The sequence below is a fragment of the Pinus tabuliformis genome, chromosome 3_1 (genome assembly GCF_031772625.1).
Source record: "Pinus tabuliformis cultivar Carrire ecotype Pingquan chromosome 3_1, CPIR1, whole genome shotgun sequence".
Taxonomy (NCBI): domain Eukaryota; kingdom Viridiplantae; phylum Streptophyta; class Pinopsida; order Pinales; family Pinaceae; genus Pinus; species Pinus tabuliformis.
The window spans coordinates 238,253,974-238,273,262 of record NC_142301.1 but is presented as its reverse complement, the minus strand read 5'-3'; the positions used below and the strand labels follow the sequence as shown (position 1 = coordinate 238,273,262).

The window sequence follows — 19,289 nt, the reverse complement described above, 5'->3', positions numbered from 1 at the left end:
TATATACCGAGTTATTACATTTATATTGTGATGAGAACATTTAATTATACCCTTTGTCTCATATATATACATACATACACACACACACACATATATATATATAGTCTTAGGATCATCTCATCTTGTCTTATACATTGTATTCATTATAGAAGGACATTTACCCCTTGAAATGGACTATAATTACTTGTTTCTTATAAATTTTAAGGTGCATTGTTCATATTAGAATGAGAAATAGGCTCATTGGCACACTACTCATAAAGTATTAAAAATATAGTATTTTTAATCTCATCAAAGAACCAAATAAACTATGTACCATAGATTAAATAATAATCACAAAGTCACATGATAACACAAGATAACATTACAAATGAAGTGTAAGAACTAGTTCAGTTTTAGAGGCATGGGATTAGCTATTTATTTAGTACATTTAATTTGATAATGTTGATGATATTTCTAACTCTCAGAGGGCATTAGAAAGGAGGCACACATGGGTGAAGTTAAAAGGAGTTACTTTTAGGTCAAATGACTATAAGGAAGGCCTAAATTCAGTAACTTTCAGCTGTACAAAAGCTTATGGTAAGAATGTTAATGAATAGGTTAAATACCAAATTCAAGATTTATATGTTGGATTTCAACATATATGATCTTTGATGAAGTAGTAGATATGATGGCTTGCATAGAACCATTTGAAATATTTAATAGATTTCAAAAACATTTAAGATTTTAATTTGATTTGTTTTGAAAGTGCAAAACTTGACATATAATGTTGTGCATTGATATAAAAAACAATGAGGGGATCAAATGGAACTAAACAACCAACCCAAAACCTTGCAAATAAATAAATAAAGCAACACCAAACAACTTCCTTTGGCACTATGTAAGATACACACCAAAAGAGTGCTTACCATAAGTTAAAGAGATCAAAACTCAAAATAAGGTGTCCTCCCAACAAGTTTTATGGGCCCATATAAGTAGGCACATTTCCTAAGAGGTTCGTTGAGCCTACAAATCAAAGTTGACTAGGTCAACCTTAGTCGTAGCTTAATATTACAATAGATTATGAAGTTATAATCAATTCCTATCAAACTGTATTAATGACACAATATGGATATAGGGTTGTGTCCCCTTGTGAAAATTACACCATTATTAGTGTGATACCTTAAGTTTAAAGTGAAGACTCCATTAAGTCAAGTGACTTGAGTACCTATTATACCACTATAGTGAAATTGTTGAAAAAACAACAGGTGCCTAATTCCCTTTAGCAAGTCCTAAAATGTTCCCATACTGTCAATGAATGCATCTACTATAACCATGTCAAATTTCAACACATACAAGCACAAACTGAAAAATGTCAACGTTGGCCCCATTCACAGGTGACTATGTGTGGGGTCAATTAATTAGAGCATCATTTCCACTAATTATGTTGAAAATGTAGCAAGAAAACCTACTTTTGACTTTGTCTTCACCAAACTAGATTAAAAATTAGAATGTCCACATCACTTAACAACTTGGATGATGTTAACTTGTGTGACATGGCTTGTGTCACCTAGTTTACTTAGTAAATTCAAGTTGGAGGAGTTATAGTTCAGTTCTGCATGATTTATTGCTAATTTGTAGCAATATATTTCAGTTAATTTGAGTTATTATCAGTTTAACTATTTCTAACTATTAGAAGAACTAGTGGAGGTGAAGTTGTGGAAGTGAAACTTCAACTACACTCAGTGATCAACTAGTTAACTGATTAATCATCCCAAAATAATTGTTGCATGTAGAGAATTTGAGTTACTGAGTTGAGATGGAGATTCCAAGGCAATGTACTATCACTTGTAGCATATTCCAATGTGTACAAGTGGTGCATGAAATGAGAGAATGACCTAAGGAAATTGCGCAATTGCAGAATGTGAAATTCCTAAAAAAATAGGGGAAATTTCCCAAGGAAACAATGTAAGGAAATAAGAGCTTGGAGGGCCTCAAAATTGGCTAAGTGTTGGCCAGAGTCGGTTAGACAAGCAAAGGGATAAACTATACACTTGCAGGGTGTGCTAAAGCTTGAGCAAGCATACGTATTTTTTCCCTATTCTCTAATTAATGCAATATAGATAGTAAGGGATTTTGTGCAGTTGATTTCCCCTCGATAAATCTATGTGCATGTGTGATGTTTCATTTTGCATGTCTATGATTCTTGTTGTAGAAGGTGAATTAACCTCCACAGATCAGTAGAGTGGCTTCAAGTCTTGTGATTTAGAAAATTTTATGAGAAGTATTGAATCTACACATTAATTTCTACATGGTATTGGAGATGGAATCACCGTAAAGTAGATATTTCGAAGATGTCATTGCAACATATTCGAATTTGCAGATCAAGGTTGCAGATTTTCTTTAGGACTAAGAATATGGCTTTCAATGGACTAAGGCTCAAGTATGCCCTTGAGGGAAGCTTGAATTATGTTGCATGGAAGGACTACATTGAGGTAGTACGAGAGGATAGTGGGTTGAAGGAATTCATTGATAATGATATTCTAAAACTAGCAGCATCTGATGCAAAGGATCTAGCAGAATGGAAGAATTGTGTAGCCAAGGCGAGGATAATCATATTGGAGGGAGTACAAGACCATATTCTCTCAAATATCCATGGGAAAGAGACTTCTATTCAATGTGGAAGCGTTGATAGATTTGTTCCAGAATAATAGTGACATTAGCAAAATGGCACTCAAGGACAAAATTTGAATATCAATATGCAAAGGAACAAGACCATTCCACAGTACCTGAGCAGGTTCACATAGTGTCGTGATGAACTTGGTCAAGTTAATGTTACTATAGCAGAGGATTATCTGGTGAGCCTAGCCCTTCTAGGCCTTCCCAAGAGCTCGCACAACAACCAAGATTCGTTGAACGGGAGGGAGAAACTACCAAGTTGGGAACGATTGTGGTTTGATTTGGTATAGGAGGAACTAAGGAAGAATGTAGAAATTTGAATAATATAACACTTATTCACAGAGATTATCCTGATTATACACTATTTGCGGATTGCATGCATAATACATAACCTCCTCTACCATTGATGATCAATTTGCGGAATTAAAAAAACAATCACATGTGCACATTGAAACATCAATCACACATATCAACACAGTATGTAATGGGGAAAGCATGCAGCTGAAAACCCCCAACTATATGTATATTATAATGATAGATAACATGTAACAATACATAGTACAATACTCCTCACAAGTACTCAGTACTATCTCCACATGCTACACACAACTAGCTCAGATCTGAACAAGTAACGGGTTCAAATCTCCTCCACTGTTTGCCTGCCTCTACTACGCAATCCAAGTTGAGAATAGATCATATCCAAGTTCGAATTTCCTTGGCTTGTACTGCGCAATCCTCATTGGCAATCTCAATCAATGATTGTGCAAATCTCATGCATAGCTATAGTCACAACTGATAGTAGTCTCACCCTTTCACCCACCTCTAACACTTGTCTCCACTGAACTGTCCATGCAATGAGTTAACTGATGTATTCTCTAGTTGATTTATGAGTTAATAATTAGTGAATTAATTAATAATTAATTCACATCACTCATCACTAGTGTATTTGGCAGTTAGACTAAATATAGCTAGTTCAACTAAGTCAAACTGAACACAACTCCATCAACTCCTCAATCAACTCCACCAAACTCAATCACTTGAGTTCTAACTGAAGTCCATCATGAAATAGCTCAACTAACCCATAGGAAAAGCGTACTTCCTTCTGGCAGTTGCATGTGCCACATTCGTAGCTCGAACTGAAGGGCTACAAGAGGATAAGATAATGTTTATAGTCCAAATATTATTAAGAGCTAATAATATTCGACTGTTCTATTTTTTGACTGGCAGTCTAAAAATAGACTCCGCCCACATGTATAAAAATAGAGGTCCATCTATTTTTACCAACATGACCAATCATCCATAAATAGCATCCTACAATTCATAGACCATGATCCATATGTCTAAAAATAGACATTGTCTAAAAATTGACTTTGCGCCAAAAATAGCCTACGGGCCTACTTAGTGAAGGCGACTTCTTTTCACTAAGCTCCATCATCTTGTTGCATTTTCAACACTCCCTCTCAACAATATATGGATTATCTGCAACCCCTATCCTGCCTCTGTGGTATTCGAATTTGCTCCTGGTGAGCGCCTTCGTCAAGATATCAGCATCCTGATCCTCCATGGGAATGTATGAAAGTAACATGATTCTCCGCTGCACACAATCTCTGATATGATGGTACTTGATGTCGATGTGCTTGGATCTATCATGAAATACTGGATTAGCTGAGAATTTAATGCAACTCTAGTTATCACAATAAATCACAGTAGGCTCCAAGTGTGACCCGAACAACCCGACCAGGATCTTCCTCATCCATATAGCCTCGCATGCAGCCAAACTTGCTGCCATATAATCGACCTCTACTGAATTGAGTGCCATGGATCTCTGCTTCCTGCTGTACCAAGAAACTGTTGTTGACCCGATACTGAAGATCCCTCCAAATGTGCTCTTTCTGTCCGTTGGGCTCCCTGCCCAATCTGCATCCGTGAAGCCACATAACTTCACCCCATCCTCCTGTTTGTACCACAATCCATATCCCGATGTGCCTCTGAGATAACGCAATACATGCATGCCTACCTTCCAAAAGAGCTTGGTTGGCTTAACCATAGCTTGTGAAAGCAGGTTAACAGCATAGCATATATCGGGTCGTGTATTGACCAGATACATAAGCGACCCCACCAACTGTCTATAAACAGTGGCTTCCACTACCTCCACTGAAGTAACATCCTCCTTCCTCCAACCTCCAGGAAGATGAGTATCAACAAGCTTGCAGCCATGCATGTTGAACTTCTCTAGTATCTCCCGGGCATACTTACCCTGAGAAACAAATAGTCCATCACTACGATGCCAAATTTCCAATCCCAGGAAATAATGAATGAGGCCCAAGTCCTTCATCTTAAACTTTCTAGCAAGATCCTCCTTGCATGAAAGTATCAACAGCTTATCTCTCGTCAAAATCAAATCATCTACATAAAGTACAATGATCAGCAACTTACCCTCCACCAAAATCTGGTATAGGTTAGGATCCGCCTCACTCTTGGAGAATCCAAGTCCGGTGAAATAACTGTCTATCCGTGTGTACCAAGCACGAGGTGCTTGTTTCAACCCATACAACGCTCTCTTGAGCCTGCACACATGCGACTCGCTGCTAAAGATCTCGAAACCTTTGGGTTGCTCTATGTACACCTCCTCCTCAATGACTCCGTTGAGGAACGTAGTCTTCACATCCATTTGATGGATGTGCCACCCCATTTGTGCTGAGAGAGCAAGAATCGTCCATATGGAAGAATACCTTGCGACAGGTGCAAAGGTCTCCTCATAATCGATCCCCTCTATCTGTGAGAAGCCTCATGCAACAAATCTTGCCTTGTACTTCTCCACACCCCGTCAGTTGCCTGCTTCACTTTGTAGATCCATCTCGAACCCACCACTGATTTCCCCTCCGGTCTTGGGACAATCTCCCATACACTGTTTCTGACAATCGAATCATACTCTTCCACCATGGCATCTACCCATTCGGGATCCTCCACAGCTTTCTCAAAAGAGGATGGCTTAGTCACAACACATTTGCTCACAAGAGCCATGTATCCAGTGTATTGATCAGTTGATTGTCTTTGTCTGCGCTGTGTTGTAGGTGGTCCTACAACCTTCTCTGCATCTTGAGCCAATCGCTCAGCTTCTGTACTGCGCTTTTGCCCTTTGATGGTTGGCGCTGCATGAGTGGTCTCTTCCACTCCATGAACTTCATCTTGTGGCTGATCCACATCCTGAAGCTCATCCTTAGGAACTAATAGCTCCTCATCTACATGCAAGTGTGGCTCTCTCTCAAGCGAACACTTCATGGCTTTCTCCTCCTGAAATTTGATATCCCGTCGCACAATAGTCTTGCGACTATCTGGAAAATACACATGATAGTTGTGGGGTGTATCAGTGTACCCCACAAATATCCCAACCTCTGCGGTCGACTCTAGCTTCTTCCTGGCATCCTTCGTCACATGCATGTAAAGAGGAGAACCAAAAATCCTCAAATGGGAAATATCAGGCCTCTTACTAGAATAAGCCTCTTCGAGTGTACTCATGCCAAGTACCTTGTGAGGACAACGGTTCTGCACATATACTGCAGTATTGCATGCCTCTGCCCACAAGTGAAGGGGTAAGCCCTAATCATGCAACATCGCCCGCGCAGCACCCACGATCGTTCTGTTCTTCCGCTCAGCAACCATGTTCTGCTGTGGTTTATGGGGAGCTATGAGCTCTCTTCGAATCCCTTCTGCGCTGCAGAAGTCCTTGAAATCGCCATAGATGAATTCACCACCATTGTCGCTCCTAAGAGCCTTCACCTTCTTCCCCGATTCCTTCTCGCCCAGTGCTTTGAACTCACAGAACTTTGAGTATGTCTCACTCTTCTTCTGCATGAAGAAGATCCAACACTTTTGAGAGAAATCATCAAAAAAGATCACATAGTACTTGTGCTTTGCTGTCAAAGCTACTGAGAAAGGTCCACACACGTCTATGTGAATTCTCTCAAGGATCATCGTGGCACGACTATCCTTCTCGTGAAAGGTGGCTTTCACAAATTTTCCCAAAGTACACCCCTTGCACTGATATGACTGCGCAAGAGTGCCTTTAGGAAGCCCAGTAGAAATCTGTTGCAGTATCTTCAAGGCTCCATGGTGAAGGTGGCCCAATCTCCGGTGCCACAGCTCGCCATCATCCCGGCTCACCAATCCTTCTACCTTGCATGCCATTGCTGCGCAGCCATCTACATGCAATTGATAAAGGTTCTTGACTCGAACCCCTATCTTCCGGGTTTCTCCAGTTGTCTTACTGTGCAGGAAATCCTTTCCCTCGCTGAAGACAACATCATATCCCTTGTCTTCTAACATCGCCACAGAGATAAGATTCTTCTTCAATCCTGGAACATGCATCACTTCCTTCAATATGAAGGGTTTACCAGACTCCCTCTCAAAGGAAATGGTACTGATACCGGTCGCACTGTATCTACCATCATCGCCCATCTCGATGTGCACTCCAAGATCTTTCTCATCCAGATCAGAAAACAAATCTCAATCTCCTGTCATGTGAAAAGACACACCACTATCAAAAAAACATACCGATCCCATCACACTTGATACCAAGTATGCAATCAGCGAAAAATCCAGCTCAAACTGCGAGGCTAAGGCCTCTCCCACTGCAGATCCAGCAGCTTGCTTATTTTTCTTCTTCTGCGGACAATTTGTGGCATAATGTCCGTGCTAGTGACAGTGAAAGCACTTCACCTTGGACATGTCTTGCTTCTTGCCTTTTGCACCGGAATGAGAATCTTTCTTGTTCTTCCCCTTCATTGCTTTGGCAGCCAAAGCGCAATTTTCTTCATCAGATGCCTTTGATGAATATCCGTCCCCGGTATTCCGCCTGATCTCCTCTTGCACAAGATTAGACCAAAGTCTCTCCCATCCTAGCAATTTCTCCCGACCAATGACAGAGTCCTGATAGGAATGCCAACTCTTTGGAAGACCAAGAAGAGTCAAGATCACCAAGTCCTCATCATCGACAGTCACCCCCACACTTCCCAGCTCATCCCGGCATTGGGTGAACTTCGTGAGATACTTAGGCATACTGTGTCCTTTCTCACACTTAATGTTTCTCAGTTTATCCTTAAGTGCCAACTTCCTTTGGTCACTCTTGCTTTGGAATAAATCTGTCAACGCTTTCCACATCAAGTATGGAGAAGCCTTTCCATGCAGGCTGGATACAATGTGATCCTTCACGCCCTCCAACAGAATCCTTCAACACTTTACTATCTTCTTTTGCTAAGCCTCAATTTGAGTAGCATCAGTAGGCTTTGGGACCTCAGCCTCTATGAACGCCTTCAACCCATTGTCATCTAACACCGCCTCCATCCTGTCTTTCCATGCAATATAATTCGAGCTGCCTTCAAGGGCATACTCCAATCGCAATCCGTTGAAAGACATTTCAACTTCAACACCAAGAAAACACTGCTGCAAATTCGAATTCCACCAGCTCAAAACTCAATCGCTTCTAATCTAAAATTCATGAGAAAAAAGTATTTCTCGTACAGAGATTGACTGTATGGGCATTTACCGGATATCTCACCTTCCAAAAGAAGGATGAATCTAGAGGCTACCTGGCCCGATTATAGACTCTGCCTGAAGAAATAAAAATGTAATCACTCTCTGAATAATAGATCTGATGATCAACCTTGCTTTGATACCATGTAAATTTGAATAATATAACACTTATTCATAGATATTATCCTAATTATACACTATTTGCGGAATGTATGCATAATACATAACCTCCTCTACCACTGATCATCAATTTGCGGAATTAAAAAAAAATTCGCATGCACACATTGAAACATCAATCACACATATCAACACAGTATGTAATGGGGAAAGCATACAGCTGAAAACCCCCAACTATCTATATATTATAATGATAGAGAAGATGTGACAATACATAGTACAATACTCCTCACAAGTACTCAGTACTATCTCCACATGCTACACACAAACTAGCTCATATCTGAACAAGTCACAGGTTCAAATCTCCTCCACTGTTTGCCTGCCTCTACTGCGCAATCCAAGTTGAGAATAGATCATATCCAAGTTCGAATTTCCTTGGCTTGTACTGCGCAATCCTCATTGAAAATATCAATCAATGATTGTGAAAATCTCATGCACAGCTATATTCACAACTAATAGTAGTCTCACCCTTTCACCCACCTCTAACACTTGTCTCCACTGAACTGTCCATGCACTGAGTTAACTGATGTATTATCTAGTTGATTTATGAGTTAATAATTAGTGAATTAATTAATAATTAATTCACATCACTCATCACTAGTGTATTTGGCAGTTAGACTAAATACAACTAGTTCAACTAAGTCAAACTGAACACAACTCCATCAACTCCTCAATCAACTCCACCAAACTCAATCACTTGAGTTCTAACTGAAGTCCATCATGCAATAGCTCAACTAACCCATAGGAAAAGCATATTTCCTTCTGGCAGTTGCATGTGCCCCATCCGTAGCTCAAATTGAAGTGCTGCAAGAGGATAAGATAGTGTTTATAGTCCAAATATTATTAAGAGCTAATAATATTCGACTGTTCTATTTTTTGACTGGCAATCTAAAAATAGACTCCGCCCATATGTCTAAAAATATAGGTCCATCTATTTTTACCAACATGACCAATCATCCATAAATAGCATCCTGCAACTCATAGACCATGATTCATATGTCTAAAAATAGACTTTGCGCCAAAAATAGCCCGCGGGCCTACTTAGTGAAGGCGACTTCTTTTCATTAAGCTCCATCATCTTGTTGCATTTTCAACACAGAATACCAGAGAAAATACTCCATCTAAGGGCGAGTATGAGGAGAAATGTGCTTTGGCTAGAAAGGAAAAGAAAGGGAAAGGGAAGAAATCCCAATCCAAAGCAGAATCTAGTCAAGGGGGAAAAAAGAAAGACATGTCCAGAATCAAGTGCTTTCACTGTCATGAGTTTGGGCACTATGCCACAAAGTGTCAACACAAGAAGGCAAGCAAGAAGACCACAGGAGGAGCAACAAGTGAAGCCTTGGATTCACAGTTCGAGCTTGATTTTACTTTCATTACATGCATGTCCAACACTGTGATGGGAAGCGTGTGGTACCTCGATAGCAATGCCTCGTTCCATATGGCGGGGAATAGAGATACTTTTAGTGATTTGGAGGAAAAGGATCTCTAAATGCACATCGAGATGGGAGATGATGGAAGATATAACACAACTGAGATTGGTACAGTCACCTTTCAGAGGGAGTTAGACTCCCCACTCACACTTAAGGATGTGATGTTTGTTACAGGTTTAAAGAAGAATCTTGTCTCTATTGCAGTTTTGGAATACCATGGCTATGATGTGATCTTCAACAAAGGAAACACATTCTTGAGACACATAGCCATGGGACAGGTAAAGCAGATTAGGGTTCATGTGAAGAACCTCTATAAGCTAGACATGGAGGATTATGCAGCATTGAGCACAAAAGAATAGAAGGTACAGAGTTGCGATGTCGTCGAACTTTGGAATAGAAGACGTGGCCATTTGAATCATGGCACTTTCAAGATCATGCAACAAATTACCACAGGCATCCCCAAAGGAGCATTAGAGCATAAGGACGCATGTAAAGGGTGCACCTTGGGGAAGTATACAAAAACCACTTTCCATGATCAGGACAACAGAGCACATGCAATGCTTGAAAGGATCCACCCTTATGTTTGTAGACCTTTCTCGATAGCCTCCACTGACAGGCACAAGTATTTTGTTATCTTTAATGATGACTATTTGCGGAAGTTCTGGATCTTCTTAATGTGGAAGAAGGATGAGACTTTCTCCAATTTCTTAGAGTTCAAGGCACCGGTGGAGAACTAAAAATGTAAGAAGGTGAATACTCTCAAGAGCGATAATAGAGGTGAGTACGTTTCGAATGAGCTCAAAAAATTCTATGCAAAAGAAGGCATTCGATGAGAGTTGACAACACCCCACAACTCACAATAGAATGGGGTGGCTGAGAAGAAGAACCAAAGCATTGTGGGAGTAGCACGGGCAATCTTGCATGAACAAATCCTACCTTTGCACTTATGTGCTGAGGCATGCAACACAACAGTCTATTTGCAAAACAGGAGTCCTCATCATATTCTTGGCATGATCACACGAGAGGAGGCTTTCTTGGGGAGGAAGCCAAGTGTGTCGCGCTTCAAGATCTTTGGAGCATCTGTCTATTGCCATGCCTCCAAAGAATCAAGGAAGAAGATAGAGCTGACAACAGAGTTTGGGGTATTTGTGGGTTATACAGAAACTCCCCACAATTACCATGTGTATTTTCCATCCCTTAGAATGAGAGTTGTGTGACAATTTTGCAACGCAATTTAAAAAACAAAAAAAAAAAATTGGCCTTCTTCACTTGGTCTTCTTCTTATTGGCTCTGCTGGCTCTACAAATTTGTATTCCTTCCTCGACTCTCATACCAATTTGTTGGAAAGGCACGAGCTGTGACTTTTCAATTGATCGCGTAATCTTGATGATTACAATGAACTTTTTGAGGGGTATTTCAACCTTTTCCAACTAGCTACCTTAAAATTACTTGACATGCAACCACACACTAAATTCGACTATGGCTTAACTCGACTTGACTCAACTTGACTCAGTTAAGTGACCCTCTAATTTTAGCCAACTTCTTCATGCGGGAGTAATTAACTATTTTAACACAATTTACCGTGTTAAAAACCACGCAAAGGGCCACTTGCTGAGGTATCCATAAAATTAGACTATGACTTAACTGGACTTGCGTCAAATTGAGTGAGTGAACTACTCTCTCGTTTTAACCAATTTCTTAATGCAGGAGTAATTAATTATTTTAACACCATTTACCTGTTAAAAACCTAGCAACCAGCTGGCACCCCATGGGCCACTTGCTCCAGCATCCTTATTTTATTTCAAGAAGCTCGGGGCTTCGTAAATCTTGTATTCGTTGCACCGGATTCTGAGATCTGGCGCGAGGTCTGCAATGCAGCCGTCGTCGTTTTGTTGTCTGTGCAGCAGATGAATTAGTGAATAGAAATTCAAATGACGTGAGATTTCAGTCAGTTGTATCAACATTCTTACAAATGTATGTTGGTGAGAAAGTGAGGCTCTGAAAGCTCCAAGATCTCAGGTTCGCTTGCCATTTTCTTCGCCGTCGAATCGGCAACCAGAATTAGATGGCCACCTCCCTAAGTAAAAGGACCAGTATGAGAACTTACCTTTTAATAATAACCATGCGGCCACCAATTTGTTCGATGCAGCTTTTAGCTGAAGGCAGAAACTAAATCCAACGGTTTTTCTGAACGTTTACCCTTAAAATTAATACGTGGTCAAACTCCGTATTGTAATGTAGAGGGATTCGCCAATTTGATATTGCAAGTTGATTTGAGGCCCATACTAGAATTGAAGAGCATCTTTCTTTATTTTTATTTGCAAGTGGATAGTCTGACCTCGAGACATGCCTCCCACTAGAGGCTCCTATCGATCAATCCCACCACTCATGTACTGCGCTCTATCGGTCAATCCCACCATCCCTGTAGTACGCTCTACTCAATGTTCTAGCTCTCACATAAACTAATTGCTTGATTGAGTCGTATATCAGGTTCCGAAGGAAGATCCGGTTAACCCTGTGTAAGTGTATCCCTCCCTAGACCTGATCGAACTGATGAGGTTATCATGATCTATGGGAATGATGGGAATGATGTAGGGTTGTTTGGTTGGTTGGTTTTTCTTATATGTTAATAGTTTTTTTAATATATTATGGGATACCAATTATCATTTAAATTCATTTAGTTAATGATAAAACATGACTTTTCTTATAGGATTTTTCTAAAATTAAAATAGATTTATTTGTATAAATATTTTGTATAAATAAATATATTTGTGTAAATATTTTTCTTTTCTATTAACATATAATATTAATGACAATTAAAATTATATTATAACATATTAGAGAACAACTTAGAACATTAACCATTTTATATGAGCTTTCTAATATGGATGAGCTCCGACAATTGGATTTTATTTAGGCATCAAGATAATTAATGTATGATACATTAACATCTATTTACGATTGTATTTAAGATTTTTAGTGAAAGAAAAAATTGTGTATATTTATAATAACATTGGTCAAATTGTTAATTATTTTTAAACAGGTAACACAACTATAGTCATTTTAACCTATTAAAATGATGATAAAATTGTTGTCATTGTTATTATCAAAAATATATTTAATAATCTTAAAAATCTATCTTTTTCAATAATAACAATATTTTTATTCTTGAAATTAGTTAATTGAATTATGAATTAAGTGAACATTTGAAAGAAAGATTAAGAATTTTATCTTTATGAAAATGGTGTAATGATTGAGAATGGTATTTCATAAAGTGGTTTTAATAATAAGATGAAAATATGATCTTTCTAATTAAGAGAATAAACACTTCTTCATCTAACAAACACCAAAATTCTTAAAAGTTTTTGGATAATCATAATCATTGCGTTTGGAAAGCTTACAAATAATATTATATTAATGACAATTAAAATTGAATGATCAAATTTACATTATATTATAACATATTAGAGAACAACTTAGAACATTAACCCTTTTATATGAGCTCTTTTATATGGATGAGCTCGGACATGAGCCCTCTATTGAGTTTTATTTAGGCATCAAGATAATTAATGTATGATACATTAACATCTATTTACCATTGTATTCACTAAAGTAAAAATTATACATATTTACATATTTATAATAACATTAGTCAAATTATTAATTATTATTTTTAAAAAAATAACACAACTATAAATAATCGTAAAAATTATAATCATTTCCATTACCAAAAATATATTTAATAATTTTAAAAATCTATCTTTTTCAATAATTATTATTTAATATTTTTATTTTTGAAATTGTTTAATTAAATTATGAATTAAATGAAGACTTAGAAAAAATTAAAAAATTTTGCCTTATGAAAATGGTGTAATGATTGAAAAATGTGATATGTGGCCCAAAAAAAATATTATGATGTGATATCTCATGAATAAACCATTTTTAACTGCGAGTGATTGCATTATGTTTAAAGTAAATTTCGTAAACTTTCACGTTTTTCCAGACATTTCCATTTCCAAACACATGCCGCCTTTGCAAAGTGGAAAATCCCTAAAATGGTATTTCATAAAGTGGTTTTAATAATAAGTGTAAAATATGATCTTTTTAATCGAGAGAATAAACACTCCATCTAACAAACACCAAAATTCTTAAAAGTTTTTGGACATAGTCATTGCGTTTGGAAAGCTTACAAAGAGTCCAAGGGCACTATAAAGCATATTAATATTGATGATTGATCGAATGGACTTCTTTAATATGAAATTGGAAGATTACAAAGTGTAAGTCAATACTTGTGAAAAAAATCAATAAAATTGATTTATATTTTAATAAGTTTATTTTTTTTAGTTTAGGAATACGATGAATTTATAATGAATATTTTATTTTTAACTTCTTATCGTTTTGTGATCATCAAATTATGAACGGGAAGAAATCACTTTATCTTCATTTTTTAGGAAATGAAATTAATAATGAAGTTTTTTCTCAAGAAGGTTACACATAAAAATTTTGATTTGGTAAGTTTGCAATTTTTTTTGTTTTTTGGACATAAGGAAATAGAATAAAAACATAAAACTTATAAGTATATTATAAGAGTGAAAGTATACTTAGTTAAGGATCACCAATATGCTATTTCATGTGGCATAATTTTCCTTGAATAATAATAATGTGTTGGCTTACATTCATGAATAATGAGGAATGCTCACTAATTTCATTTCCAATTACTAATTAAATTATGATATCTTTTTCTATCTCAATTTTTTATTAAACAAAAGAGAAAGAAAAACTTTAAACTTTCTTAAACTCTAATTTATCTTTAAATTTGATAACTCTACTTTTATTCAAATTTTTGCAAAAGAAAATATATTAGAAATGAACCATCTCATTTGAAATACTAGACTATCCTTCTACTCTAAAGCATGTGCTACCCTCTCCTTAAATGGAAAAAAAACCTTGTTGATCAACTTGAAACATAAAATATCCCTTTCCTTTCAAAAGGGAGAGCTACATTAGAAAAAAAAAACCTTTTTAGTCCATATGAAACATAAAATATTTTTGTGAAAATGTCTTTGAAAAGGACAAATACATCACCATTTGAACCATATCTATTAATAATTTAGAGTACAAAGTTTAAAAAATCCCAAAGTGGAAAAAAATTATGTATATAGATATTGTTTAATGTGGTACTACTCCAAGGGATACTAATAAACTAGCCACAAGAATGTCCAACCAAGTGGCATGACTTATATTTTGATTTATAAAATTTCATGCATATTCTACCGGAACAATTCATCACAAGGATCTAATAATATACTAAAAATTAATGAATGTTAATTTCCTTAGCATCTCAAATTTTGTAGATATAGATTTATGCTTAAATCTATGAAATAACAAATTGAAAACAAAAAAATATATACACATCAATCACAAATAATCACATGCTTTACCATAGGAAACCCACAAGGGAGTAAACCCAATTAAAATGTGAGGTATTATGTTTTCTTTTATCTATATGGAAATATGCTTTCTAACTTTTCACTCCTAGATGCTTCCTTCAATTAGAGTTATAATTTTGGACCTTCTAAAACCTTTTTGAAATTTTACAAATGTGGCTAGCACTATGGCTATTGTGACATCATCTTATATTGTGGTGGTCAACATATTAGGTGAAATTGTGGGAGGCATAAATTTTGCATACGAGTTTTGATTGACATGATTCTTATGTTGTTGGAAATGTCCTTGAGTGTAAATCAACATTAAAGGGTCTGAATTAATTATAAGAATTTTTTGACCCCATAAAATGTAATTTGATTGATCCCACAATTCCTCCAATTCTTTCCACTCTTAAAGCATTGAGATAGATAAAAAATAATATAATGATGCACTATAGATCATATTTTGTATGTGTATTCTTCACCCATTGTGTGGTTATACATCAAATCATAGATTTATATATTATTTATAAAGATCAAAACATTTAGAGGTGTGTTGAGTGAAGAAAGAGCTATAATACCACTTGTAGTGTTCCTTCTTTGTTAATCTTGAAACACAAACCAAATATACAAAAATTATAAATGAAATAACTAGATAAATCGTTTTATTATAACAATTACAAAAAAAAAGTGATATTCACTTGCCTAAAGTGTGATGTCTTCCACTTAGAATACATTTCAAATCATTTCATAACCTCATAGCTCAGATTCTCAATAGTGAAAAAACTTAACTAGTTAATCTATCATTAATGAAGCTCAACTACTTTATTAACCTTAAAAAAACAGTTTTACGATAAATAATTATCTACTATTATCTAGTAAATATTATTAAAAAAATGATTACATATATTAAGGGTATAATTCGAGAATCACACCTAACATAATGAATATCATCATTTTATGTCTGTACATTTGATATATTTTTAAAATAATAAAAAGGAAATTCAAACAGTAAAATAAGGTTATTTAGTAAATATTCTTATTTAACAAGCCTTCTTTATAATTGTTTTTAAAAATATACATTTATATGATTTATAAATTGTTAAAAAAATATTTAGTATTTAATATTAAAAATTCAATTAATTTCAATAATTATAAAATTTTAAAAATAATTTATTAAATTTAAATAATATAATATACTATTTTTTTAGCAAATTTTCTCAGTTATATTTATAAAAATAACATATCCTATACTAAAATTTTATTCTATACTAAACTTTTTAAATATATTTATTATTTTGTAAAAATAATATTATATATATATATATATATATATATAACTATTTAATAATTATAATTTTTAAAAAACCTGACAAAACAAGTGTTGCAACTTTGTCAACAACATAATTTCGAGAGAGTTTGGATCTCTCACCCACATCCTTGTAATTGAGGAATCTGTAAGCTATGTTAAATTATGATTTTTTACTTTACTACAGGATAAAAAGATATTTATAATATTAATTTTATTTAGTGAGATTTTTTGGAAGTGTTTTAGTGAATTTTTTTGGTTTAATTTCTCTAAAATCTGGTTGGAATTTAGTGAAATCACAAGTTAGATGGGTAACCCTTACAAGCTCTAAGAATTTTTTTAGGGCACTGAATCCATATAGTCAAAAAAATTAGTTTAAACAACATAAATCAAAATTTCACCTCAAAATTTTCCACCGCAACATGGGAAAGTCCAAAAAATCATACTAAAAACAACTCATTTACCATATATCAGAACAAAATGTAAAAAAATATATATTTAAAATAATGTAAAAAGATATAATTTTGAAATAAAATTTTCAATTTAATTGTAGGGTGGATTTTGGAAATATTTAAAAATGGATTAAGAAAAAGACATTAATTGCTTGAATTCACTTCGATTTATAGAATTCTAAAATATTGTTCACTTCATTCCTATTCATAGAATTCTAAAAGATTCTCCCTCTTTCCCTTCAGGGCGCGTTACGCCTGCGTCCACTTTCATTTCCTTTTAAGTGCGGAGTGCGAGTTGGACACCGAGGCCCATTGAAGTCGGAATCTCCACCTAATAAAAGATGATCCCGATATGTGTGTCCACGCTCTTCAAAGTCAACCGTGGGCGAATAAGATTTGATGAAATTTATATTATTTGGTAAACGCTCAGAAAATTACCGAAACAGTCCGAAGCGAACCCGGTCTTCCAGATTCCGCGGCCTCATCATGCTATCAAAATGGACGACTGTTAATGCCATGACCATAGAATTTTCTCTGCTAATTCGGGGTCCAAGAAAATGGCAAGCGAGCGCCAGAGCTTCGAGCTTTCAGGGCCTCGCCATCTCACTAACATTGACTGGTAAGAACGTTCGCACGAACAAAAACAATAATCCCGCGTTTTTGTTCATTAATTTATGCGCTGAAGGCTTCTGAGCAAATCAATGATATTGAGTCTGTCTCGATTCATTAATTCGTAGTTTTCAAATGCAGGTGCAACTCCAATCACAGGCGATGCGTAGCGGCGAGTCTGGTGCAGGGAACGTGCATCCAGGAACGCGACCGCCAAGCCGGCAGGCTCGGCCGCGATGCTCTGGCGGAGAAGTGGTGGAGCTTCTTCAACTTCAAACTCGTTTACCCACTGGTGGATGTAGATGAGGGTGGCTCCATCTTCGGTGCCGTGTACAAGTGGAGCAGGAAGGCAGCGCGATCACCGTTCCGCCCAGCCGGCGCACCCAAGATCGTGGTAGCCTTCAGGGGAACAATTCCTAAGTCGGGCACCTTCGCCGGGGACCTAAAACTGGATCTGCAGATACTTAAAAACGGACTGCACACGACCGCCCGGTTTAGGGCAGCGTTGGACGCGGTGAAGAAATGCGTGTGCGATAGCGGACAGGAGAACGTTTGGATCGCTGGGCATTCCCTCGGGGCGGCCATGGCATTACTGGTGGGGAGACGGATAGCCGAAGAAGGACAGTTCCTGGAAGCCCATCTCTTCAACCCGCCGTTCAGCTCGGCTCCTGTGAACAGAATCAGCAACGACAAGGTCAAGCACGGCCTGCACGTCGCCCGCAGCCTGGTGGCGGCGGGGCTAGCGGCGGCGCTGAAAGACAAGCACAGCCGCATCGAATCACAAAATGCATTCTTCGCCCTCCGCGCGTGGCTTCCCTGCCTCTACGTTAATCCGAGGGACGATATCTGTTCGGCATACGTTGCCTATTTCACTAACCAGAAGATGATGCGGCAAATCGGCGGCGGCAGCGCTGCGAGGCTTTCCATCGGCGAATTGGTTCTGTCCGCCGTCGGTGTAGAATCGAAGGCCTTGCATCGCATTCCCTCTGCGAGGCTTACAATCAGTTTGGTCCCGGCGCCGGATTTCAAAAGGGCCCACGGGATTCATCAGTGGTGGGCACCGGATCTCAAAATCCAGTGCAGCGAATGCAGGATTAGCGAAGGACCAGAACACTCGAAATAAAACGCGGAGGCCAAAGCAAATGCCTCTGCCATGCCTGTACGCTGCCTGGTTTATAACAGGGTAAATTGTGATGTACTGTAGTCTCTATATTCGTGATGCAGATGGAAGTAGATCTGGAAGTACTAGGCTATGATTGGAAGTTATGCAGTGTCATGTCCTGATACAAAGTGATTTGTTGCATGCTGTTAATAGCCATTGTTGTAATGAAACGTTATTCAAAATTTTTATAGGCGAAGTCAAGTAAATGTGAGTTCAAATAGTTAAATTCTCTTCTGTTCGACGTGCTTGAGAGACTTTTTTGTCAGCAGAAACTCTCAAATAGTTAACTACTGGCATGTTTGAGATATTGGAAAATCTGCAAGATGATAGTTTTTCCAGCTAAATTTAAATAGGTTGTAAATTTTAAAATATTTCAAAATCTAATAGACAAAAATGAATTCTTTCGTGTTTAACATGTTTGAGATAGGCAGAAATGGATTCTTTCATGTCTGATATTGGAAAATCTGCCATTCAAATAAGAATAGCAGTTCTTTTCAATTCAACTAAACTTAAATAAATTGCAGGTTTTAAAATATT

General features: G+C 36.9%; 1 pseudogene; it reads left to right on the top strand.

Annotated features, from left to right (window-relative positions):
* Window positions 1-17,538: 17,538 nt before the first annotated feature.
* Window positions 17,539-18,713, top strand: LOC149186682 (GDSL esterase/lipase At4g10955 pseudogene; annotated as a pseudogene).
* Window positions 18,714-19,289: the final 576 nt, after the last annotated feature.